At 44.8% G+C, this 24,036-nt stretch overlaps 36 non-coding genes across 36 annotated transcripts; 19 read left to right on the forward strand and 17 right to left on the reverse strand.

The window, feature by feature from the left end:
• Positions 1–188: 188 nt before the first annotated feature.
• trnag-ucc (transfer RNA glycine (anticodon UCC)) lies at positions 189–260 on the forward strand. The gene has a single exon. It is a non-coding gene; the product is annotated as a tRNA-Gly (tRNA).
• Positions 261–546: 286 nt separating this feature from the next.
• trnap-agg (transfer RNA proline (anticodon AGG)) lies at positions 547–618 on the reverse strand. Its single transcript has one exon. It is a non-coding gene; the product is annotated as a tRNA-Pro (tRNA).
• A 762-nt stretch (positions 619–1,380) lies between these two features.
• Positions 1,381–1,452, forward strand: trnag-ucc (transfer RNA glycine (anticodon UCC)). Its single transcript has one exon. It is a non-coding gene; the product is annotated as a tRNA-Gly (tRNA).
• A 286-nt stretch (positions 1,453–1,738) lies between these two features.
• On the reverse strand, positions 1,739–1,810 carry trnap-agg (transfer RNA proline (anticodon AGG)). The gene has a single exon. It is a non-coding gene; the product is annotated as a tRNA-Pro (tRNA).
• An 897-nt stretch (positions 1,811–2,707) lies between these two features.
• On the forward strand, positions 2,708–2,779 carry trnag-ucc (transfer RNA glycine (anticodon UCC)). The gene has a single exon. It is a non-coding gene; the product is annotated as a tRNA-Gly (tRNA).
• Positions 2,780–3,065: 286 nt separating this feature from the next.
• trnap-agg (transfer RNA proline (anticodon AGG)) lies at positions 3,066–3,137 on the reverse strand. The gene has a single exon. It is a non-coding gene; the product is annotated as a tRNA-Pro (tRNA).
• Positions 3,138–4,034: 897 nt separating this feature from the next.
• Positions 4,035–4,106, forward strand: trnag-ucc (transfer RNA glycine (anticodon UCC)). The gene has a single exon. It is a non-coding gene; the product is annotated as a tRNA-Gly (tRNA).
• Positions 4,107–4,392: 286 nt separating this feature from the next.
• trnap-agg (transfer RNA proline (anticodon AGG)) lies at positions 4,393–4,464 on the reverse strand. The gene has a single exon. It is a non-coding gene; the product is annotated as a tRNA-Pro (tRNA).
• A 762-nt stretch (positions 4,465–5,226) lies between these two features.
• On the forward strand, positions 5,227–5,298 carry trnag-ucc (transfer RNA glycine (anticodon UCC)). The gene has a single exon. It is a non-coding gene; the product is annotated as a tRNA-Gly (tRNA).
• A 286-nt stretch (positions 5,299–5,584) lies between these two features.
• On the reverse strand, positions 5,585–5,656 carry trnap-agg (transfer RNA proline (anticodon AGG)). Its single transcript has one exon. It is a non-coding gene; the product is annotated as a tRNA-Pro (tRNA).
• Positions 5,657–6,418: 762 nt separating this feature from the next.
• Positions 6,419–6,490, forward strand: trnag-ucc (transfer RNA glycine (anticodon UCC)). Its single transcript has one exon. It is a non-coding gene; the product is annotated as a tRNA-Gly (tRNA).
• Positions 6,491–6,776: 286 nt separating this feature from the next.
• On the reverse strand, positions 6,777–6,848 carry trnap-agg (transfer RNA proline (anticodon AGG)). Its single transcript has one exon. It is a non-coding gene; the product is annotated as a tRNA-Pro (tRNA).
• Positions 6,849–7,745: 897 nt separating this feature from the next.
• trnag-ucc (transfer RNA glycine (anticodon UCC)) lies at positions 7,746–7,817 on the forward strand. Its single transcript has one exon. It is a non-coding gene; the product is annotated as a tRNA-Gly (tRNA).
• Positions 7,818–8,103: 286 nt separating this feature from the next.
• Positions 8,104–8,175, reverse strand: trnap-agg (transfer RNA proline (anticodon AGG)). Its single transcript has one exon. It is a non-coding gene; the product is annotated as a tRNA-Pro (tRNA).
• An 897-nt stretch (positions 8,176–9,072) lies between these two features.
• trnag-ucc (transfer RNA glycine (anticodon UCC)) lies at positions 9,073–9,144 on the forward strand. The gene has a single exon. It is a non-coding gene; the product is annotated as a tRNA-Gly (tRNA).
• A 286-nt stretch (positions 9,145–9,430) lies between these two features.
• Positions 9,431–9,502, reverse strand: trnap-agg (transfer RNA proline (anticodon AGG)). Its single transcript has one exon. It is a non-coding gene; the product is annotated as a tRNA-Pro (tRNA).
• Positions 9,503–10,399: 897 nt separating this feature from the next.
• trnag-ucc (transfer RNA glycine (anticodon UCC)) lies at positions 10,400–10,471 on the forward strand. The gene has a single exon. It is a non-coding gene; the product is annotated as a tRNA-Gly (tRNA).
• A 286-nt stretch (positions 10,472–10,757) lies between these two features.
• On the reverse strand, positions 10,758–10,829 carry trnap-agg (transfer RNA proline (anticodon AGG)). Its single transcript has one exon. It is a non-coding gene; the product is annotated as a tRNA-Pro (tRNA).
• A 762-nt stretch (positions 10,830–11,591) lies between these two features.
• On the forward strand, positions 11,592–11,663 carry trnag-ucc (transfer RNA glycine (anticodon UCC)). The gene has a single exon. It is a non-coding gene; the product is annotated as a tRNA-Gly (tRNA).
• Positions 11,664–11,949: 286 nt separating this feature from the next.
• On the reverse strand, positions 11,950–12,021 carry trnap-agg (transfer RNA proline (anticodon AGG)). Its single transcript has one exon. It is a non-coding gene; the product is annotated as a tRNA-Pro (tRNA).
• Positions 12,022–12,783: 762 nt separating this feature from the next.
• On the forward strand, positions 12,784–12,855 carry trnag-ucc (transfer RNA glycine (anticodon UCC)). Its single transcript has one exon. It is a non-coding gene; the product is annotated as a tRNA-Gly (tRNA).
• Positions 12,856–13,975: 1,120 nt separating this feature from the next.
• Positions 13,976–14,047, forward strand: trnag-ucc (transfer RNA glycine (anticodon UCC)). Its single transcript has one exon. It is a non-coding gene; the product is annotated as a tRNA-Gly (tRNA).
• A 1,120-nt stretch (positions 14,048–15,167) lies between these two features.
• On the forward strand, positions 15,168–15,239 carry trnag-ucc (transfer RNA glycine (anticodon UCC)). The gene has a single exon. It is a non-coding gene; the product is annotated as a tRNA-Gly (tRNA).
• A 286-nt stretch (positions 15,240–15,525) lies between these two features.
• On the reverse strand, positions 15,526–15,597 carry trnap-agg (transfer RNA proline (anticodon AGG)). Its single transcript has one exon. It is a non-coding gene; the product is annotated as a tRNA-Pro (tRNA).
• Positions 15,598–16,358: 761 nt separating this feature from the next.
• Positions 16,359–16,430, forward strand: trnag-ucc (transfer RNA glycine (anticodon UCC)). Its single transcript has one exon. It is a non-coding gene; the product is annotated as a tRNA-Gly (tRNA).
• A 286-nt stretch (positions 16,431–16,716) lies between these two features.
• On the reverse strand, positions 16,717–16,788 carry trnap-agg (transfer RNA proline (anticodon AGG)). The gene has a single exon. It is a non-coding gene; the product is annotated as a tRNA-Pro (tRNA).
• Positions 16,789–17,908: 1,120 nt separating this feature from the next.
• trnap-agg (transfer RNA proline (anticodon AGG)) lies at positions 17,909–17,980 on the reverse strand. The gene has a single exon. It is a non-coding gene; the product is annotated as a tRNA-Pro (tRNA).
• A 762-nt stretch (positions 17,981–18,742) lies between these two features.
• Positions 18,743–18,814, forward strand: trnag-ucc (transfer RNA glycine (anticodon UCC)). Its single transcript has one exon. It is a non-coding gene; the product is annotated as a tRNA-Gly (tRNA).
• Positions 18,815–19,100: 286 nt separating this feature from the next.
• On the reverse strand, positions 19,101–19,172 carry trnap-agg (transfer RNA proline (anticodon AGG)). Its single transcript has one exon. It is a non-coding gene; the product is annotated as a tRNA-Pro (tRNA).
• Positions 19,173–19,934: 762 nt separating this feature from the next.
• trnag-ucc (transfer RNA glycine (anticodon UCC)) lies at positions 19,935–20,006 on the forward strand. The gene has a single exon. It is a non-coding gene; the product is annotated as a tRNA-Gly (tRNA).
• A 1,121-nt stretch (positions 20,007–21,127) lies between these two features.
• trnag-ucc (transfer RNA glycine (anticodon UCC)) lies at positions 21,128–21,199 on the forward strand. Its single transcript has one exon. It is a non-coding gene; the product is annotated as a tRNA-Gly (tRNA).
• Positions 21,200–21,485: 286 nt separating this feature from the next.
• Positions 21,486–21,557, reverse strand: trnap-agg (transfer RNA proline (anticodon AGG)). The gene has a single exon. It is a non-coding gene; the product is annotated as a tRNA-Pro (tRNA).
• Positions 21,558–22,319: 762 nt separating this feature from the next.
• trnag-ucc (transfer RNA glycine (anticodon UCC)) lies at positions 22,320–22,391 on the forward strand. The gene has a single exon. It is a non-coding gene; the product is annotated as a tRNA-Gly (tRNA).
• A 286-nt stretch (positions 22,392–22,677) lies between these two features.
• Positions 22,678–22,749, reverse strand: trnap-agg (transfer RNA proline (anticodon AGG)). The gene has a single exon. It is a non-coding gene; the product is annotated as a tRNA-Pro (tRNA).
• A 761-nt stretch (positions 22,750–23,510) lies between these two features.
• trnag-ucc (transfer RNA glycine (anticodon UCC)) lies at positions 23,511–23,582 on the forward strand. Its single transcript has one exon. It is a non-coding gene; the product is annotated as a tRNA-Gly (tRNA).
• A 286-nt stretch (positions 23,583–23,868) lies between these two features.
• Positions 23,869–23,940, reverse strand: trnap-agg (transfer RNA proline (anticodon AGG)). Its single transcript has one exon. It is a non-coding gene; the product is annotated as a tRNA-Pro (tRNA).
• Between the last annotated feature and the right edge of the window lie 96 nt (positions 23,941–24,036).

Raw genomic sequence — 24,036 nt, forward strand, 5'->3', positions numbered from 1 at the left:
CGGGACTAATCTGGAGGTAACCGGTACCGATTAAAATGATAGATTTTTTAACCAGGGACCTCTCGCAACCTAAGCCATAATCATACACCTATACCAACGATCCGATTGGTCAAAGAATTTTCACTTTCCAGCAAAATTAAGGTCAAGATATGAATCGATGTCTCCATGTTTCTAATGAGCTGCACATAGCATTGGTGGTATAGTGGTGAGCATAGCTGCCTTCCAAGCAGTTGACCCGGGTACGATTCCCGGCCAATGCAGAGCATGTGGAATTCATTTAGTTTAGGGGCTGGATGTCATTTCAAGTTTATTACAGTTGAATCAATATCCTTGTTGGTGGAAGTCAGATTTGCGCCAACATTCTGCAGGTTTTCTAAATGAATAAATGTTGTGCGACATTGAACCATCTAGTGCATATCACAATAGATTTGCAGTCCATCGCCTAAACCATTCAGCCACCTCGTCCACCGCCAAAGAGGTGGCAGTTGGCGCGCTGACCAATGGCCCGAGATCTGCCTGTCTGAGATTGTTAAAGGATCTGCAATAGGGCTCATCCGGGATTTGAACCCGGGACCTCTCACAACCTAAGCGAGAATCATACCCCTAGACCAACGAGCCTTACACCAACGTGTTTTTTTTGTTGCTTTCTGCAGCAATGACAGTGAGGATATCGATTGACGTGTCCACGGTGCTTGGAAAGATAGAACCTCATGTGAGTGTTTGTGCTATATTTGTGAGCGTGAATCAACGTAAATGAATGTAAAAAATACCCATTAAAATCGATTCGTTTTCAACTAGAAACGTTGAGACGCATCGTATCCGTCTAAATTCTCCATAACTGCTTATGTTACACCTTCGCATCTGCAGTGAAAGATGGTGGACCTAGAGCGGTGTTTGTCAAACCATGAGACATACCTATAATCGGTCTTCTCACAAAAACAGCTGTAGCTTCCGAACCGTTTGACCTACAAATTCGTATGACCACTCTCTGGAAAGGGGAGACCCCCACGAACACAGTGGCATTCTCCCTTTTCCTCTACGTCCCCCATAAGTGTCAGGGGACTCGTTTGAAGTCAGAACCGTCTATGTGCCAACTTCTGTTTGTAGAATCCAAAACCTTTGGGCTACAAACTAATGTGATCCCACTTGTCACAATGTTCTCCGCTTTGCCCTACGTTCCCCACAAGTGTCACGGGACTAATCTGGAGGTAACCGGTACCGATTAAAATGATATATTTTTTAACCAGGGACCTCTCGCAACCTAAGCCATAATCATACACCTATACCAATGATCCGATTGGTCAAAGAATTTTCACTTTCCAGCAAAATTAAGGTCAAGATATGAATCGATGTCTCCATGTTTCCAATGAGCGGCACATAGCATTGGTGGTATAGTGGTGAGCATAGCTACCTTCCAAGCAGTTGACCCGGGTTCGATTCCCGGCCAATGCAGAGCATGTGGAATTCATTTAGTTTAGGGGCTGGATGTCATTTCAAGTTTATGACAGTTGAATCAATATCCTTGTTGGTGGAAGTCAGATTTGCGCCAACATTCTGCAGGTTTTCTAAATGAATAAATGTTGTGCGACATTGAACCATCTAGTGCATATCACAATAGATTTGCAGTCCATCGCCTAAACCATTCAGCCACCTCGTCCACCGCCAAAGAGGTGGCAGTTGGCGCACTGACCAATGGCCCGAGATCTGCCTGTCTGAGATTGTTAAAGGATCTGCAATAGGGCTCATCCGGGATTTGAACCCGGGACCACTCACACCCTAAGAGAGAATCATACCCCTAGACCAACGAGCCTTACACCAACGTGTTTTTTTTGTTGCTTTCTGCAGCAATGACAGTGAGGATATCAATTGACGTGTCCACGGTGCTTGGAAAGATAGAACCTCATGTGAGTGTTTGTGCTATACTTGTGAGCGTGAATCAACGTAAATGAATGTAAAAAATACCCATTAAAATCGATTCGTTTTCAACTAGAAACGTTGAGACGCATCGTATCTGTCTAAATTCTCCATAACTGCTTATGTTACACCTTCGCATCTGCAGTGAAAGATGGTGGACCTAGAGCGGTGTTTGTCAAACCATGAGACATACCTATAATCGGTCTTCTCACAAAAACAGCTGTAGCTTCCGAACCGTTTGACCTACAAATTCGTATGACCACTCTCTGGAAAGGGGAGACCCCCACAAACACAGTGGTATTCTCCCTTTTCCTGTACGTCCCCCACAAGTGTCAGGGGACTCGTCTGAAGTCGGAACCGTCTATGTGCCAACTTCTGTTTGTAGAATCCAAAACCTTTGGGCTACAAACTAATGTGATCCCACTTGTCACAATGTTCTCCGCTTTGCCCTACGTTCCCCACAAGTGTCACGGGACTCGTTTGAAGTCGGAACCGTCTATGTGCCAACTTCTGTTTGTAGAATCCAAAACCTTGGGGCTACAAACTAATGTGATCCCACTTGTCACAATGTTCTCCGCTTTGCCCTACGTTCCCCACAAGTGTCACGGGACTAATCTGGAGGTAACCGGTACCGATTAAAATGATATATTTTTTAACCAGGGACCTCTCGCAACCTAAGCCATAATCATACACCTATACCAATGATCCGATTGGTCGAAGAATTTTCACTTTCCAGCAAAATTAAGGTCAAGATATGAATCGATGTCTCCATGTTTCTAATGAGCTGCACATAGCATTGGTGGTATAGTGGTGAGCATAGCTGCCTTCCAAGCAGTTGACCTGGGTTCGATTCCCGGCCAATGCAGAGCATGTGGAATTCATTTAGTTTAGGGGCTGGATGTCATTTCAAGTTTATGACAGTTGAATCAATATCCTTGTTGGTGGAAGTCAGATTTGCGCCAACATTCTGCAGGTTTTCTAAATGAATAAATGTTGTGCGACATTGAACCATCTAGTGCATATCACAATAGATTTGCAGTCCATCGCCTAAACCATTCAGCCACCTCGTCCACCGCCAAAGAGGTGGCAGTTGGCGCACTGACCAATGGCCCGAGATCTGCCTGTCTGAGATTGTTAAAGGATCTGCAATAGGGCTCATCCGGGATTTGAACCCGGGACCTCTCACACCCTAAGCGAGAATCATACCCCTAGACCAACGAGCCTTACACCAACGTGTTTTTTTTGTTGCTTTCTGCAGCAATGACAGTGAGGATATCAATTGACGTGTCCACGGTGCTTGGAAAGATAGAACCTCATGTGAGTGTTTGTGCTATACTTGTGAGCGTGAATCAACGTAAATGAATGTAAAAAATACCCATTAAAATCGATTCGTTTTCAACTAGAAACGTTGAGACGCATCGTATCTGTCTAAATTCTCCATAACTGCTTATGTTACACCTTCGCATCTGCAGTGAAAGATGGTGGACCTAGAGCGGTGTTTGTCAAACCATGAGACATACCTATAATCGGTCTTCTCACAAAAACAGCTGTAGCTTCCGAACCGTTTGACCTACAAATTCGTATGACCACTCTCTGGAAAGGGGAGACCCCCACGAACACAGTGGTATTCTCACTTTTCCTCTACGTCCCCCACAAGTGTCAGGGGACTCGTCTGAAGTCGGAACCGTCTATGTGCCAACTTCTGTTTGTAGAATCCAAAACCTTTGGGCTACAAACTAATGTGATCCCACTTGTCACAATGTTCTCCGCTTTGCCCTACGTTCCCCACAAGTGTCACGGGACTCGTTTGAAGTCGGAACCGTCTATGTGCCAACTTCTGTTTGTAGAATCCAAAACCTTTGGGCTACAAACTAATGTGATCCCACTTGTCACAATGTTCTCCGCTTTGCCCTACGTTCCCCACAAGTGTCACGGGACTAATCTGGAGGTAACCGGTACCGATTAAAATGATATATTTTTTAACCAGGGACCTCTCGCAACCTAAGCCATAATCATACACCTATACCAATGATCCGATTGGTCGAAGAATTTTCACTTTCCAGCAAAATTAAGGTCAAGATATGAATCGATGTCTCCATGTTTCTAATGAGCTGCACATAGCATTGGTGGTATAGTGGTGAGCATAGCTGCCTTCCAAGCAGTCGACCCGGGTTCGATTCCCGGCCAATGCAGAGCATGTGGAATTCATTTAGTTTAGGGGCTGGATGTCATTTCAAGTTTATGACAGTTGAATCAATATCCTTGTTGGTGGAAGTCAGATTTGCGCCAACATTCTGCAGGTTTTCTAAATGAATAAATGTTGTGCGACATTGAACCATCTAGTGCATATCACAATAGATTTGCAGTCCATCGCCTAAACCATTCAGCCACCTCGTCCACCGCCAAAGAGGTGGCAGTTGGCGCACTGACCAATGGCCCGAGATCTGCCTGTCTGAGATTGTTAAAGGATCTGCAATAGGGCTCATCCGGGATTTGAACCCGGGACCTCTCACACCCTAAGCGAGAATCATACCCCTAGACCAACGAGCCTTACACCAACGTGTTTTTTTTGTTGCTTTCTGCAGCAATGACAGTGAGGATATCAATTGACGTGTCCACGGTGCTTGGAAAGATAGAACCTCATGTGAGTGTTTGTGCTATACTTGTGAGCGTGAATCAACGTAAATGAATGTAAAAAATACCCATTAAAATCGATTCGTTTTCAACTAGAAACGTTGAGACGCATCGTATCTGTCTAAATTCTCCATAACTGCTTATGTTACACCTTCGCATCTGCAGTGAAAGATGGTGGACCTAGAGCGGTGTTTGTCAAACCATGAGACATACCTATAATCGGTCTTCTCACAAAAACAGCTGTAGCTTCCGAACCGTTTGACCTACAAATTCGTATGACCACTCTCTGGAAAGGGGAGACCCCCACAAACACAGTGGTATTCTCCCTTTTCCTCTACGTCCCCCATAAGTGTCAGGGGACTCGTTTGAAGTCGGAACCGTCTATGTGCCAACTTCTGTTTGTAGAATCCAAAACCTTTGGGCTACAAACTAATGTGATCCCACTTGTCACAATGTTCTCCGCTTTGCCCTACGTTCCCCACAAGTGTCACGGGACTAATCTGGAGGTAACCGGTACCGATTAAAATGATAGATTTTTTAACCAGGGACCTCTCGCAACCTAAGCCATAATCATACACCTATACCAACGATCCGATTGGTCAAAGAATTTTCACTTTCCAGCAAAATTAAGGTCAAGATATGAATCGATGTCTCCATGTTTCTAATGAGCTGCACATAGCATTGGTGGTATAGTGGTGAGCATAGCTGCCTTCCAAGCAGTTGACCCGGGTTGGATTCCCGGCCAATGCAGAGCATGTGGAATTCATTTAGTTTAGGGGCTGGATGTCATTTCAAGTTTATGACAGTTGAATCAATATCCTTGTTGGTGGAAGTCAGATTTGCGCCAACATTCTGCAGGTTTTCTAAATGAATAAATGTTGTGCGACATTGAACCATCTAGTGCATATCACAATAGATTTGCAGTCCATCGCCTAAACCATTCAGCCACCTCGTCCACCGCCAAAGAGGTGGCAGTTGGCGCACTGACCAATGGCCCGAGATCTGCCTGTCTGAGATTGTTAAAGGATCTGCAATAGGGCTCATCCGGGATTTGAACCCGGGACCTCTCACACCCTAAGCGAGAATCATACCCCTAGACCAACGAGCCTTACACCAACGTGTTTTTTTTGTTGCTTTCTGCAGCAATGACAGTGAGGATATCAATTGACGTGTCCACGGTGCTTGGAAAGATAGAACCTCATGTGAGTGTTTGTGCTATACTTGTGAGCGTGAATCAACGTAAATGAATGTAAAAAATACCCATTAAAATCGATTCGTTTTCAACTAGAAACGTTGAGACGCATCGTATCTGTCTAAATTCTCCATAACTGCTTATGTTACACCTTCGCATCTGCAGTGAAAGATGGTGGACCTAGAGCGGTGTTTGTCAAACCATGAGACATACCTATAATCGGTCTTCTCACAAAAACAGCTGTAGCTTCCGAACCGTTTGACCTACAAATTCGTATGACCACTCTCTGGAAAGGGGAGACCCCCACGAACACAGTGGCATTCTCCCTTTTCCTCTACGTCCCCCATAAGTGTCAGGGGACTCGTTTGAAGTCAGAACCGTCTATGTGCCAACTTCTGTTTGTAGAATCCAAAACCTTTGGGCTACAAACTAATGTGATCCCACTTGTCACAATGTTCTCCGCTTTGCCCTACGTTCCCCACAAGTGTCACGGGACTAATCTGGAGGTAACCGGTACCGATTAAAATGATATATTTTTTAACCAGGGACCTCTCGCAACCTAAGCCATAATCATACACCTATACCAATGATCCGATTGGTCAAAGAATTTTCACTTTCCAGCAAAATTAAGGTCAAGATATGAATCGATGTCTCCATGTTTCCAATGAGCGGCACATAGCATTGGTGGTATAGTGGTGAGCATAGCTACCTTCCAAGCAGTTGACCCGGGTTCGATTCCCGGCCAATGCAGAGCATGTGGAATTCATTTAGTTTAGGGGCTGGATGTCATTTCAAGTTTATGACAGTTGAATCAATATCCTTGTTGGTGGAAGTCAGATTTGCGCCAACATTCTGCAGGTTTTCTAAATGAATAAATGTTGTGCGACATTGAACCATCTAGTGCATATCACAATAGATTTGCAGTCCATCGCCTAAACCATTCAGCCACCTCGTCCACCGCCAAAGAGGTGGCAGTTGGCGCACTGACCAATGGCCCGAGATCTGCCTGTCTGAGATTGTTAAAGGATCTGCAATAGGGCTCATCCGGGATTTGAACCCGGGACCACTCACACCCTAAGAGAGAATCATACCCCTAGACCAACGAGCCTTACACCAACGTGTTTTTTTTGTTGCTTTCTGCAGCAATGACAGTGAGGATATCAATTGACGTGTCCACGGTGCTTGGAAAGATAGAACCTCATGTGAGTGTTTGTGCTATACTTGTGAGCGTGAATCAACGTAAATGAATGTAAAAAATACCCATTAAAATCGATTCGTTTTCAACTAGAAACGTTGAGACGCATCGTATCTGTCTAAATTCTCCATAACTGCTTATGTTACACCTTCGCATCTGCAGTGAAAGATGGTGGACCTAGAGCGGTGTTTGTCAAACCATGAGACATACCTATAATCGGTCTTCTCACAAAAACAGCTGTAGCTTCCGAACCGTTTGACCTACAAATTCGTATGACCACTCTCTGGAAAGGGGAGACCCCCACAAACACAGTGGTATTCTCCCTTTTCCTGTACGTCCCCCACAAGTGTCAGGGGACTCGTCTGAAGTCGGAACCGTCTATGTGCCAACTTCTGTTTGTAGAATCCAAAACCTTTGGGCTACAAACTAATGTGATCCCACTTGTCACAATGTTCTCCGCTTTGCCCTACGTTCCCCACAAGTGTCACGGGACTCGTTTGAAGTCGGAACCGTCTATGTGCCAACTTCTGTTTGTAGAATCCAAAACCTTTGGGCTACAAACTAATGTGATCCCACTTGTCACAATGTTCTCCGCTTTGCCCTACGTTCCCCACAAGTGTCACGGGACTAATCTGGAGGTAACCGGTACCGATTAAAATGATATATTTTTTAACCAGGGACCTCTCGCAACCTAAGCCATAATCATACACCTATACCAATGATCCGATTGGTCGAAGAATTTTCACTTTCCAGCAAAATTAAGGTCAAGATATGAATCGATGTCTCCATGTTTCTAATGAGCTGCACATAGCATTGGTGGTATAGTGGTGAGCATAGCTGCCTTCCAAGCAGTTGACCTGGGTTCGATTCCCGGCCAATGCAGAGCATGTGGAATTCATTTAGTTTAGGGGCTGGATGTCATTTCAAGTTTATGACAGTTGAATCAATATCCTTGTTGGTGGAAGTCAGATTTGCGCCAACATTCTGCAGGTTTTCTAAATGAATAAATGTTGTGCGACATTGAACCATCTAGTGCATATCACAATAGATTTGCAGTCCATCGCCTAAACCATTCAGCCACCTCGTCCACCGCCAAAGAGGTGGCAGTTGGCGCACTGACCAATGGCCCGAGATCTGCCTGTCTGAGATTGTTAAAGGATCTGCAATAGGGCTCATCCGGGATTTGAACCCGGGACCTCTCACACCCTAAGCGAGAATCATACCCCTAGACCAACGAGCCTTACACCAACGTGTTTTTTTTGTTGCTTTCTGCAGCAATGACAGTGAGGATATCAATTGACGTGTCCACGGTGCTTGGAAAGATAGAACCTCATGTGAGTGTTTGTGCTATACTTGTGAGCGTGAATCAACGTAAATGAATGTAAAAAATACCCATTAAAATCGATTCGTTTTCAACTAGAAACGTTGAGACGCATCGTATCTGTCTAAATTCTCCATAACTGCTTATGTTACACCTTCGCATCTGCAGTGAAAGATGGTGGACCTAGAGCGGTGTTTGTCAAACCATGAGACATACCTATAATCGGTCTTCTCACAAAAACAGCTGTAGCTTCCGAACCGTTTGACCTACAAATTCGTATGACCACTCTCTGGAAAGGGGAGACCCCCACAAACACAGTGGTATTCTCCCTTTTCCTGTACGTCCCCCACAAGTGTCAGGGGACTCGTCTGAAGTCGGAACCGTCTATGTGCCAACTTCTGTTTGTAGAATCCAAAACCTTTGGGCTACAAACTAATGTGATCCCACTTGTCACAATGTTCTCCGCTTTGCCCTACGTTCCCCACAAGTGTCACGGGACTCGTTTGAAGTCGGAACCGTCTATGTGCCAACTTCTGTTTGTAGAATCCAAAACCTTTGGGCTACAAACTAATGTGATCCCACTTGTCACAATGTTCTCCGCTTTGCCCTACGTTCCCCACAAGTGTCACGGGACTAATCTGGAGGTAACCGGTACCGATTAAAATGATATATTTTTTAACCAGGGACCTCTCGCAACCTAAGCCATAATCATACACCTATACCAATGATCCGATTGGTCGAAGAATTTTCACTTTCCAGCAAAATTAAGGTCAAGATATGAATCGATGTCTCCATGTTTCTAATGAGCTGCACATAGCATTGGTGGTATAGTGGTGAGCATAGCTGCCTTCCAAGCAGTTGACCTGGGTTCGATTCCCGGCCAATGCAGAGCATGTGGAATTCATTTAGTTTAGGGGCTGGATGTCATTTCAAGTTTATGACAGTTGAATCAATATCCTTGTTGGTGGAAGTCAGATTTGCGCCAACATTCTGCAGGTTTTCTAAATGAATAAATGTTGTGCGACATTGAACCATCTAGTGCATATCACAATAGATTTGCAGTCCATCGCCTAAACCATTCAGCCACCTCGTCCACCGCCAAAGAGGTGGCAGTTGGCGCACTGACCAATGGCCCGAGATCTGCCTGTCTGAGATTGTTAAAGGATCTGCAATAGGGCTCATCCGGGATTTGAACCCGGGACCACTCACACCCTAAGAGAGAATCATACCCCTAGACCAACGAGCCTTACACCAACGTGTTTTTTTTGTTGCTTTCTGCAGCAATGACAGTGAGGATATCAATTGACGTGTCCACGGTGCTTGGAAAGATAGAACCTCATGTGAGTGTTTGTGCTATACTTGTGAGCGTGAATCAACGTAAATGAATGTAAAAAATACCCATTAAAATCGATTCGTTTTCAACTAGAAACGTTGAGACGCATCGTATCTGTCTAAATTCTCCATAACTGCTTATGTTACACCTTCGCATCTGCAGTGAAAGATGGTGGACCTAGAGCGGTGTTTGTCAAACCATGAGACATACCTATAATCGGTCTTCTCACAAAAACAGCTGTAGCTTCCGAACCGTTTGACCTACAAATTCGTATGACCACTCTCTGGAAAGGGGAGACCCCCACAAACACAGTGGTATTCTCCCTTTTCCTGTACGTCCCCCACAAGTGTCAGGGGACTCGTCTGAAGTCGGAACCGTCTATGTGCCAACTTCTGTTTGTAGAATCCAAAACCTTTGGGCTACAAACTAATGTGATCCCACTTGTCACAATGTTCTCCGCTTTGCCCTACGTTCCCCACAAGTGTCACGGGACTCGTTTGAAGTCGGAACCGTCTATGTGCCAACTTCTGTTTGTAGAATCCAAAACCTTGGGGCTACAAACTAATGTGATCCCACTTGTCACAATGTTCTCCGCTTTGCCCTACGTTCCCCACAAGTGTCACGGGACTAATCTGGAGGTAACCGGTACCGATTAAAATGATATATTTTTTAACCAGGGACCTCTCGCAACCTAAGCCATAATCATACACCTATACCAATGATCCGATTGGTCGAAGAATTTTCACTTTCCAGCAAAATTAAGGTCAAGATATGAATCGATGTCTCCATGTTTCTAATGAGCTGCACATAGCATTGGTGGTATAGTGGTGAGCATAGCTGCCTTCCAAGCAGTTGACCTGGGTTCGATTCCCGGCCAATGCAGAGCATGTGGAATTCATTTAGTTTAGGGGCTGGATGTCATTTCAAGTTTATGACAGTTGAATCAATATCCTTGTTGGTGGAAGTCAGATTTGCGCCAACATTCTGCAGGTTTTCTAAATGAATAAATGTTGTGCGACATTGAACCATCTAGTGCATATCACAATAGATTTGCAGTCCATCGCCTAAACCATTCAGCCACCTCGTCCACCGCCAAAGAGGTGGCAGTTGGCGCACTGACCAATGGCCCGAGATCTGCCTGTCTGAGATTGTTAAAGGATCTGCAATAGGGCTCATCCGGGATTTGAACCCGGGACCTCTCACACCCTAAGCGAGAATCATACCCCTAGACCAACGAGCCTTACACCAACGTGTTTTTTTTGTTGCTTTCTGCAGCAATGACAGTGAGGATATCAATTGACGTGTCCACGGTGCTTGGAAAGATAGAACCTCATGTGAGTGTTTGTGCTATACTTGTGAGCGTGAATCAACGTAAATGAATGTAAAAAATACCCATTAAAATCGATTCGTTTTCAACTAGAAACGTTGAGACGCATCGTATCTGTCTAAATTCTCCATAACTGCTTATGTTACACCTTCGCATCTGCAGTGAAAGATGGTGGACCTAGAGCGGTGTTTGTCAAACCATGAGACATACCTATAATCGGTCTTCTCACAAAAACAGCTGTAGCTTCCGAACCGTTTGACCTACAAATTCGTATGACCACTCTCTGGAAAGGGGAGACCCCCACAAACACAGTGGTATTCTCACTTTTCCTCTACGTCCCCCACAAGTGTCAGGGGACTCGTCTGAAGTCGGAACCGTCTATGTGCCAACTTCTGTTTGTAGAATCCAAAACCTTTGGGCTACAAACTAATGTGATCCCACTTGTCACAATGTTCTCCGCTTTGCCCTACGTTCCCCACAACTGTCACGGGACTAATCTGGAGGTAACCGGTACCGATTAAAATGATATATTTTTTAACCAGGGACCTCTCGCAACCTAAGCCATAATCATACACCTATACCAACGATCCGATTGGTCAAAGAATTTTCACTTTCCAGCAAAATTAAGGTCAAGATATGAATCGATGTCTCCATGTTTCTAATGAGCTAAACATAGCATTGGTGGTATAGTGGTGAGCATAGCTGCCTTCCAAGCAGTTGACCTGGGGTCGATTCCCGGCCAATGCAGAGCATGAGGAATTCATTAATTTTAGGGGCTGGATGTCATTTCAAGTGTATGACAGTTGAATCAATATCCTTGTTGGTGGAAGTCAGATTTGCGCCAACATTCTGCAGGTTTTCTAAATGAATAAATGTTGTGCGACATTGAACCATCTAGTGCATATCACAATAGATTTGCAGTCCATCGCCTAAACCATTCAGCCACCTCGTCCACCGCCAAAGAGGTGGCAGTTGGCGCACTGACCAATGGCCCGAGATCTGCCTGTCTGAGATTGTTAAAGGATCTGCAATAGGGCTCATCCGGGATTTGAACCCGGGACCTCTCACACCCTAAGCGAGAATCATACCCCTAGACCAACGAGCCTTACACCAACGTGTTTTTTTTGTTGCTTTCTGCAGCAATGACAGTGAGGATATCAATTGACGTGTCCACGGTGCTTGGAAAGATAGAACCTCATGTGAGTGTTTGTGCTATACTTGTGAGCGTGAATCAACGTAAATGAATGTAAAAAATACCCATTAAAATCGATTCGTTTTCAACTAGAAACGTTGAGACGCATCGTATCTGTCTAAATTCTCCATAACTGCTTATGTTACACCTTCGCATCTGCCGTGAAAGATGGTGGACCTAGAGCGGTGTTTGTCAAACCATGAGACATACCTATAATCGGTCTTCTCACAAAAACAGCTGTAGCTTCCGAACCGTTTGACCTACAAATTCGTATGACCACTCTCTGGAAAGGGGAGACCCCCACAAACACAGTGGTATTCTCCCTTTTCCTCTACGTCCCCCACAAGTGTCAGGGGACTCGTCTGAAGTCGGAACCGTCTATGTGCCAACTTCTGTTTGTAGAATCCAAAACCTTTGGGCTACAAACTAATGTGATCCCACTTGTCACAATGTTCTCCGCTTTGCCCTACGTTCCCCACAAGTGTCACGGGACTAATCTGGAGGTAACCGGTACCGATTAAAATGATAGATTTTTTAACCAGGGACCTCTCGCAACCTAAGCCATAATCATACACCTATACCAACGATCCGATTGGTCAAAGAATTTTCACTTTCCAGCAAAATTAAGGTCAAGATATGAATCGATGTCTCCATGTTTCTAATGAGCTACACATAGCATTGGTGGTATAGTGGTGAGCATAGCTGCCTTCCAAGCAGTTGACCAGGGGTCGATTCCCGGCCAATGCAGAGCATGAGGAATTCATTAATTTTAGGGGCTGGATGTCATTTCAAGTGTATGACAGTTGAATCAATATCCTTGTTGGTGGAAGTCAGATTTGCGCCAACATTCTGCAGGTTTTCTAAATGAATAAATGTTGTGCGACATTGAACCATCTAGTGCATATCACAATAGATTTGCAGTCCATCGCCTAAACCATTCAGCCACCTCGTCCACCGCCAAAGAGGTGGCAGTTGGCGCGCTGACCAATGGCCCGAGATCTGCCTGTCTGAGATTGTTAAAGGATCTGCAATAGGGCTCATCAGGGATTTGAACCCGGGACCTCTCACAACCTAAGCGAGAATCATACCCCTAGACCAACGAGCCTTACACCAACGTGTTTTTTTTGTTGCTTTCTGCAGCAATGACAGTGAGGATATCGATTGACGTGTCCACGGTGCTTGGAAAGATAGAACCTCATGTGAGTGTTTGTGCTATACTTGTGAGCGTGAATCAACGTAAATGAATGTAAAAAATACCCATTAAAATCGATTCGTTTTCAACTAGAAACGTTGAGACGCATCGTATCCGTCTAAATTCTCCATAACTGCTTATGTTACACCTTCGCATCTGCAGTGAAAAATGGTGGACCTAGAGCGGTGTTTGTCAAACCATGAGACATACCTATAATCGGTCTTCTCACAAAAACAGCTGTAGCTTCCGAACCGTTTGACCTACAAATTCGTATGACCACTCTCTGGAAAGGGGAGACCCCCACAAACACAGTGGTATTCTCCCTTTTCCTCTACGTCCCCCACAAGTGTCAGGGGACTCGTCTGAAGTCGGAACCGTCTATGTGCCAACTTCTGTTTGTAGAATCCAAAACCTTTGGGCTACAAACTAATGTGATCCCACTTGTCACAATGTTCTCCGCTTTGCCCTACGTTCCCCACAAGTGTCACGGGACTAATCTGGAGGTAACCGGTACCGATTAAAATGATAGATTTTTTAACCAGGGACCTCTCGCAACCTAAGCCATAATCATACACCTATACCAACGATCCGATTGGTCAAAGAATTTTCACTTTCCAGCAAAATTAAGGTCAAGATATGAATCGATGTCTCCATGTTTCTAATGAGCTACACATAGCATTGGTGGTATAGTGGTGAGCATAGCTGCCTTCCAAGCAGTTGACCAGGGGTCGATTCCCGGCCAATGCAGAGCATGAGGATTTCATTAATTTTAGGGGCTGGATGTCATTTCAAGTGTATGACAGTTGAATCAATATCCTTGTTGGTGGAAGTCAGATTTGCGCCAACATTCTGCAGGTTTTCTAAATGAATAAATGTTGTGCGACATTGAACCATCTAGTGCATATCACAATAGATTTGCAGTCCATCGCCTAAACCATTCAGCCACCTCGTCCACCGCCAAAGAGGTGGCAGTTGGCGCGCTGACCAATGGCCCGAGATCTGCCTGTCTGAGATTGTTAAAGGATCTGCAATAGGGCTCATCAGGGATTTGAACCCGGGACCTCTCACAACCTAAGCGAGAATCATACCCCTAGACCAACGAGCCTTACACCAACGTGTTTTTTTTGTTGCTTTCTGCAGCAATGACAGTGAGGATATCGATTGACGTGTCCACGGTGCTTGGAAAGATAGAACCTCATGTGAGTGTTTGTGCTATACTTGTGAGCGTGAATCAACGTAAATGAATGTAAAAAATACCCATTAAAATCGATTCGTTTTCAACTAGAAACGTTGAGACGCATCGTATCCGTCTAAATTCTCCATAACTGCTTATGTTACACCTTCGCATCTGCAGTGAAAGATGGTGGACCTAGAGCGGTGTTTGTCAAACCATGAGACATACCTATAATCGGTCTTCTCACAAAAACAGCTGTAGCTTCCGAACCGTTTGACCTACAAATTCGTATGACCACTCTCTGGAAAGGGGAGACCCCCACAAACACAGTGGTATTCTCCCTTTTCCTCTACGTCCCCCATAAGTGTCAGGGGACTCGTTTGAAGTCGGAACCGTCTATGTGCCAACTTCTGTTTGTAGAATCCAAAACCTTTGGGCTACAAACTAATGTGATCCCACTTGTCACAATGTTCTCCGCTTTGCCCTACGTTCCCCACAAGTGTCACGGGACTAATCTGGAGGTAACCGGTACCGATTAAAATGATAGATTTTTTAACCAGGGACCTCTCGCAACCTAAGCCATAATCATACACCTATACCAACGATCCGATTGGTCAAAGAATTTTCACTTTCCAGCAAAATTAAGGTCAAGATATGAATCGATGTCTCCATGTTTCTAATGAGCTGCACATAGCATTGGTGGTATAGTGGTGAGCATAGCTGCCTTCCAAGCAGTTGACCCGGGTTCGATTCCCGGCCAATGCAGAGCATGTGGAATTCATTTAGTTTAGTGGCTGGATGTCATTTCAAGTTTATGACAGTTGAATCAATATCCTTGTTGGTGGAAGTCAGATTTGCGCCAACATTCTGCAGGTTTTCTAAATGAATAAATGTTGTGCGACATTGAACCATCTAGTGCATATCACAATAGATTTGCAGTCCATCGCCTAAACCATTCAGCCACCTCATCCACCGCCAAAGAGGTGGCAGTTGGCGCACTGACCAATGGCCCGAGATCTGCCTGTCTGAGATTGTTAAAGGATCTGCAATAGGGCTCATCCGGGATTTGAACCCGGGACCTCTCACACCCTAAGCGAGAATCATACCCCTAGACCAACGAGCCTTACACCAATGTGTTTTTTTTGTTGCTTTCTGCAGCAATGACAGTGAGGATATCAATTGACGTGTCCACGGTGCTTGGAAAGATAGAACCTCATGTGAGTGTTTGTGCTATACTTGTGAGCGTGAATCAACGTAAATGAATGTAAAAAATACCCATTAAAATCGATTCGTTTTCAACTAGAAACGTTGAGACGCATCGTATCTGTCTAAATTCTCCATAACTGCTTATGTTACACCTTCGCATCTGCAGTGAAAGATGGTGGACCTAGAGCGGTGTTTGTCAAACCATGAGACATACCTATAATCGGTCTTCTCACAAAAACAGCTGTAGCTTCCGAACCGTTTGACCTACAAATTCGTATGACCACTCTCTGGAAAGGGGAGACCCCCACAAACACAGTGGTATTCTCCCTTTTCCTCTACGTCCCCACAAGTGTCAGGGGACTCGTCTGAAGTCGGAACCGTCTATGTGCCAACTTCTGTTTGTAGAATCCAAAACCTTTGGGCTACAAACTAATGTGATCCCACTTGTCACAATGTTCTCCGCTTTGCCCTACGTTCCCCACAAGTGTCACAGGACTAATCTGGAGGTAACCGGTACCGATTAAAATGATATATTTTTTAACCAGGGACCTCTCGCAACCTAAGCCATAATCATACACCTATACCAACGATCCGATTGGTCAAAGAATTTTCACTTTCCAGCAAAATTAAGGTCAAGATATGAATCGATGTCTCCATGTTTCTAATGAGCTAAACATAGCATTGGTGGTATAGTGGTGAGCATAGCTGCCTTCCAAGCAGTTGACCAGGGGTCGATTCCCGGCCAATGCAGAGCATGAGGAATTCATTAATTTTAGGGGCTGGATGTCATTTCAAGTGTATGACAGTTGAATCAATATCCTTGTTGGTGGAAGTCAGATTTGCGCCAACATTCTGCAGGTTTTCTAAATGAATAAATGTTGTGCGACATTGAACCATCTAGTGCATATCACAATAGATTTGCAGTCCATCGCCTAAACCATTCAGCCACCTCGTCCACCGCCAAAGAGGTGGCAGTTGGCGCACTGACCAATGGCCCGAGATCTGCCTGTCTGAGATTGTTAAAGGATCTGCAATAGGGCTCATCCGGGATTTGAACCCGGGACCTCTCACACCCTAAGCGAGAATCATACCCCTTGACCAACGAGCCTTCCAACAACGTGTTTTTTTTGTTGCTTTCTGCAGCAATGACAGTGAGGATATCAATTGACGTGTCCACGGTGCTTGGAAAGATAGAACCTCATGTGAGTGTTTGTGCTATACTTGTGAGCGTGAATCAACGTAAATGAATGTAAAAAATACCCATTAAAATCGATTCGTTTTCAACTAGAAACGTTGAGACGCATCGTATCTGTCTAAATTCTCCATAACTGCTTATGTTACACCTTCGCATCTGCAGTGAAAGATGGTGGACCTAGAGCGGTGTTTGTCAAACCATGAGACATACCTATAATCGGTCTTCTCACAAAAACAGCTGTAGCTTCCGAACCGTTTGACCTACAAATTCGTATGACCACTCTCTGGAAAGGGGAGACCCCCACAAACACAGTGGTATTCTCCCTTTTCCTCTACGTCCCCCACAAGTGTCAGGGGACTCGTTTGAAGTCGGAACCGTCTATGTGCCAACTTCTGTTTGTAGAATCCAAAACCTTTGGGCTACAAACTAATGTGATCCCACTTGTCACAATGTTCTCCGCTTTGCCCTACGTTCCCCACAAGTGTCACGGGACTAATCTGGAGGTAACCGGTACCGATTAAAATGATATATTTTTTAACCAGGGACCTCTCGCAACCTAAGCCATAATCATACACCTATACCAACGATCCGATTGGTCAAAGAATTTTCACTTTCCAGCAAAATTAAGGTCAAGATATGAATCGATGTCTCCATGTTTCTAATGAGTTGCACATAGCATTGGTGGTATAGTGGTGAGCCTAGCTGCCTTCCAAGCAGTTGACCAGGGGGCGATTCCCGGCCAATGCAGAGCATGAGGAATTCATTAATTTTAGGGGCTGGATGTCATTTCAAGTGTATGACAGTTGAATCAATATCCTTGTTGGTGGAAGTCAGATTTGCGCCAACATTCTGCAGGTTTTCTAAATGAATAAATGTTGTGCGACATTGAACCATCTAGTGCATATCACAATAGATTTGCAGTCCATCGCCTAAACCATTCAGCCACCTAGTCCACCGCCAAAGAGGTGGCAGTTGGCGCACTGACCAATGGCCCGAGATCTGCCTGTCTGAGATTGTTAAAGGATCTGCAATAGGGCTCATCCGGGATTTGAACCCGGGACCTCTCACACCCTAAGCGAGAATCATACCCCTAGACCAACGAGCCTTACAACAACGTGTTTTTTTTGTTGCTTTCTGCAGCAATGACAGTGAGGATATCAATTGACGTGTCCACGGTGCTTGGAAAGATAGAACCTCATGTGAGTGTTTGTGCTATACTTGTGAGCGTGAATCAACGTAAATGAATGTAAAAAATACCCATTAAAATCGATTCGTTTTCAACTAGAAACGTTGAGACGCATCGTATCTGTCTAAATTCTCCATAACTGCTTATGTTACACCTTCGCATCTGCAGTGAAAGATGGTGGACCTAGAGCGGTGTTTGTCAAACCATGAGACATACCTATAATCGGTCTTCTCACAAAAACAGCTGTAGCTTCCGAACCGTTTGACCTACAAATTCGTATGACCACTCTCTGGAAAGGGGAGACCCCCACAAACACAGTGGTATTCTCCCTTTTCCTCTACGTCCCCCACAAGTGTCAGGGGACTCGTCTGAAGTCGGAACCGTCTATGTGCCAACTTCTGTTTGTAGAATCCAAAACCTTTGGGCTACAAACTAATGTGATCCCACTTGTCACAATGTTCTCCGCTTTGCCCTACGTTCCCCACAAGTGTCACGGGACTAATCTGGAGGTAACCGGTACCGATTAAAATGATAGATTTTTTAACCAGGGACCTCTCGCAACCTAAGCCATAATCATACACCTATATCAACGATCCGATTGGTCAAAGAATTTTCACTTTCCAGCAAAATTAAGGTCAAGATATGAATCGATGTCTCCATGTTTCTAATGAGCTACACATAGCATTGGTGGTATAGTGGTGAGCATAGCTGCCTTCCAAGCAGTTGACCAGGGGTCGATTCCCGGCCAATGCAGAGCATGAGGAATTCATTAATTTTAGGGGCTGGATGTCATTTCAAGTGTATGACAGTTGAATCAATATCCTTGTTGGTGGAAGTCAGATTTGCGCCAACATTCTGCAGGTTTTCTAAATGAATAAATGTTGTGCGACATTGAACCATCTAGTGCATATCACAATAGATTTGCAGTCCATCGCCTAAACCATTCAGCCACCTCGTCCACCGCCAAAGAGGTGGCAGTTGGCGCGCTGACCAATGGCCCGAGATCTGCCTGTCTGAGATTGTTAAAGGATCTGCAATAGGGCTCATCCGGGATTTGAACCCGGGACCTCTCACACCCTAAGCGAGAATCATAGCCCTAGACCAACGAGCCTTACACCAATGTGTTTTTTTTTTGCTTTCTGCAGCAATGACAGTGAGGATATCGATTGACGTGTCCACGGTGCTTGGAAAGATAGAACCTCATGTGAGTGTTTGTGCTATACTTGTGAGCGTGAATCAACGTAAATGAATGTAAAAAATACCCATTAAAATCGATTCGTTTTCAACTAGAAACGTTGAGACGCATCGTATCTGTCTAAATTCTCCATAACTGCTTATGTTACACCTTCGCATCTGCAGTGAAAGATGGTGGACCTAGAGCGGTGTTTGTCAAACCATGAGACATACCTATAATCGGTCTTCTCACAAAAACAGCTGTAGCTTCCGAACCGTTTGACCTACAAAATTCGTATGACCACTCTCTGGAAAGGGGAGACCCCCACAAACACAGTGGTATTCTCCCTTTTCCTCTACGTCCCCCACAAGTGTCAGGGGACTCGTCTGAAGTCGGAACCGTCTATGTGCCAACTTCTGTTTGTAGAATCCAAAACCTTGGGGCTACAAACTAATGTGATCCCACTTGTCACAATGTTCTCCGCTTTGCCCTACGTTCCCCACAAGTGTCACGGGACTAATCTGGAGGTAACCGGTACCGATTAAAATGATAGATTTTTTAACCAGGGACCTCTCGCAACCTAAGCCATAATCATACACCTATATCAACGATCCGATTGGTCAAAGAATTTTCACTTTCCAGCAAAATTAAGGTCAAGATATGAATCGATGTCTCCATGTTTCTAATGAGCTACACATAGCATTGGTGGTATAGTGGTGAGCATAGCTGCCTTCCAAGCAGTTGACCAGGGGTCGATTCCCGGCCAATGCAGAGCATGAGGAATTCATTAATTTTAGGGGCTGGATGTCATTTCAAGTGTATGACAGTTGAATCAATATCCTTGTTGGTGGAAGTCAGATTTGCGCCAACATTCTGCAGGTTTTCTAAATGAATAAATGTTGTGCGACATTGAACCATCTAGTGCATATCACAATAGATTTGCAGTCCATCGCCTAAACCATTCAGCCACCTCGTCCACCGCCAAAGAGGTGGCAGTTGGCGCACTGACCAATGGCCCGAGATCTGCCTGTCTGAGATTGTTAAAGGATCTGCAATAGGGCTCATCCGGGATTTGAACCCGGGACCTCTCACAACCTAAGCGAGAATCATAGCCCTAGACCAACGAGCCTTACACCAACGTGTTTTTTGTTGTTGCTTTCTGCAGCAATGACAGTGAGGATATCGATTGACGTGTCCACGGTGCTTGGAAAGATAGAACCTCATGTGAGTGTTTGTGCTATACTTGTGAGCGTGAATCAACGTAAATGAATGTAAAAAATACCCATTAAAATCGATTCGTTTTCAACTAGAAACGTTGAGACGCATCGTATCTGTCTAAATTCTCCATAACTGCTTATGTTACACCTTCGCATCTGCAGTGAAAGATGGTGGACCTAGAGCGGTGTTTGTCAAACCATGAGACATACCTATAATCGGTCTTCTCACAAAAACAGCTGTAGCTTCCGAACCGTTTGACCTACAAATTCGTATGACCACTCTCTGGAAAGGGGAGACCCCCACAAACACAGTGGTATTCTCCCTTTTCCTCTACGTCCCCCACAAGTGTCAGGGGACTCGTCTGAAGTCGGAACCGTCTATGTGCCAACTTCTGTTTGTAGAATCCAAAACCTTTGGGCTACAAACTAATGTGATCCCACTTGTCACAATGTTCTCCGCTTTGCCCTACGTTCCCCACAAGTGTCACGGGACTAATCTGGAGGTAACCGGTACCGATTAAAATGATAGATTTTTTAACCAGGGACCTCTCGCAACCTAAGCCATAATCATACACCTATACCAACGATCCGATTGGTCAAAGAATTTTCACTTTCCAGCAAAATTAAGGTCAAGATATGAATCGATGTCTCCATGTTTCTAATGAGCTGCACATAGCATTGGTGGTATAGTGGTGAGCATAGCTGCCTTCCAAGCAGTTGACCAGGGGTCGATTCCCGGCCAATGCAGAGCATGAGGAATTCATTAAGTTTAGGGGCTGGATGTCATTTCAAGTGTATGACAGTTGAATCAATATCCTTGTTGGTGGAAGTCAGATTTGCGCCAACATTCTGCAGGTTTTCTAAATGAATAAATGTTGTGCGACATTGAACCATCTAGTGCATATCACAATAGATTTGCAGTCCATCGCCTAAACCATTCAGCCACCTCGTCCACCGCCAAAGAGGTGGCAGTTGGCGCACTGACCAATGGCCCGAGATCTGCCTGTCTGAGATTGTTAAAGGATCTGCAATAGGGCTCATCCGGGATTTGAACCCGGGACCTCTCACACCCTAAGCGAGAATCATACCCCTAGACCAACGAGCCTTACACCAACGTGTTTTTTTTGTTGCTTTCTGCAGCAATGACAGTGAGGATATCAATTGACGTGTCCACGGTGCTTGGAAAGATAGAACCTCATGTGAGTGTTTGTGCTATACTTGTGAGCGTGAATCAACGTAAATGAATGTAAAAAATACCCATTAAAATCGATTCGTTTTCAACTAGAAACGTTGAGACGCATCGTATCCGTCTAAATTCTCCATAACTGCTTATGTTACACCTTCGCATCTGCAGTGAAAGATGGTGGACCTAGAGCGGTGTTTGTCAAACCATGAGACATACCTATAATCGGTCTTCTCACAAAAACAGCTGTAGCTTCCGAACCGTTTGACCTACAAATTCGTATGACCACTCTCTGGAAAGGGGAGACCCCCACAAACACAGTGGTATTCTCCCTTTTCCTCTACGTCCCCCACAAGTGTCAGGGGACTCGTCTGAAGTCGGAACCGTCTATGTGCCAACTTCTGTTTGTAGAATCCAAAACCTTTGGGCTACAAACTAATGTGATCCCACTTGTCACAATGTTCTCCGCTTTGCCCTACGTTCCCCACAAGTGTCACGGGACTAATCTGGAGGTAACCGGTACCGATTAAAATGATAGATTTTTTAACCAGGGACCTCTCGCAACCTAAGCCATAATCATACACCTATACCAACGATCCGATTGGTCAAAGAATTTTCACTTTCCAGCAAAATTAAGGTCAAGATATGAATCGATGTCTCCATGTTTCTAATGAGCTGCACATAGCATTGGTGGTATAGTGGTGAGCATAGCTGCCTTCCAAGCAGTTGACCAGGGGTCGATTCCCGGCCAATGCAGAGCATGAGGAATTCATTAATTTTAGGGGCTGGATGTCATTTCAAGTGTATGACAGTTGAATCAATATCCTTGTTGGTGGAAGTCAGATTTGCGCCAACATTCTGCAGGTTTTCTAAATGAATAAATGTTGTGCGACATTGAACCATCTAGTGCATATCACAATAGATTTGCAGTCCATCGCCTAAACCATTCAGCCACCTCGTCCACCGCCAAAGAGGTGGCAGTTGGCGCACTGACCAATGGCCCGAGATCTGCCTGTCTGAGATTGTTAAAGGATCTGCAATAGGGCTCATCCGGGATTTGAACCCGGGACCTCTCACACCCTAAGCGAGAATCATACCCCTAGACCAACGAGCCTTATACCAATGTGTTTTTTTTTTGCTTTCTGCAGCAATGACAGTGAGGATATCGATTGACGTGTCCACGGTGCTTGGAAAGATAGAACCTCATGTGAGTGTTTGTGCTATACTTGTGAGCGTGAATCAACGTAAATGAATGTAAAAAATACCCATTAAAATCGATTCGTTTTCAACTAGAAACGTTGAGACGCATCGTATCTGTCTAAATTCTCCATAACTGCTTATGTTACACCTTCGCATCTGCAGTGAAAGATGGTGGACCTAGAGCGGTGTTTGTCAAACCATGAGACATACCTATAATCGGTCTTCTCACAAAAACAGCTGTAGCTTCCGAACCGTTTGACCTACAAATTCGTATGACCACTCTCTGGAAAGGGGAGACCCCCACAAACACAGTGGTATTCTCCCTTTTCCTCTACGTCCCCCACAAGTGTCATGGGACTCGTCTGAAGTCGGAACCGTCTATGTGCCAACTTCTGTTTGTAGAATCCAAAACCTTTGGGCTACAAACTAATGTGATCCCACTTGTCACAATGTTCTCCGCTTTGCCCTACGTTCCCCACAAGTGTCACGGGACTAATCTGGAGGTAACCGGTACCGATTAAAATGATAGATTTTTTAACCAGGGACCTCTCGCAACCTAAGCCATAATCATACACCTATACCAACGATCCGATTGGTCAAAGAATTTTCACTTTCCAGCAAAATTAAGGTCAAGATATGAATCGATGTCTCCATGTTTCTAATGAGCTACACATAGCATTGGTGGTATAGTGGTGAGCATAGCTGCCTTCCAAGCAGTTGACCAGGGGTCGATTCCCGGCCAATGCAGAGCATGAGGAATTCATTAATTTTAGGGGCTGGATGTCATTTCAAGTGTATGACAGTTGAATCAATATCCTTGTTGGTGGAAGTCAGATTTGCGCCAACATTCTGCAGGTTTTCTAAATGAATAAATGTTGTGCGACATTGAACCATCTAGTGCATATCACAATAGATTTGCAGTCCATCGCCTAAACCATTCAGCCACCTCGTCCACCGCCAAAGAGGTGGCAGTTGGCGCGCTGACCAATGGCCCGAGATCTGCCTGTCTGAGATTGTTAAAGGATCTGCAATAGGGCTCATCCGGGATTTGAACCCGGGACCTCTCACACCCTAAGCGAGAATCATACCCCTAGACCAACGAGCCTTATACCAACGTGTTTTTTTTTTGCTTTCTGCAGCAATGACAGTGAGGATATCGATTGACGTGTCCACGGTGCTTGGAAAGATAGAACCTCATGTG

This window comes from Salvelinus alpinus, chromosome 28 (genome assembly GCF_045679555.1).
Source record: "Salvelinus alpinus chromosome 28, SLU_Salpinus.1, whole genome shotgun sequence".
Classification (NCBI taxonomy): Eukaryota; Metazoa; Chordata; class Actinopteri; order Salmoniformes; family Salmonidae; genus Salvelinus; species Salvelinus alpinus.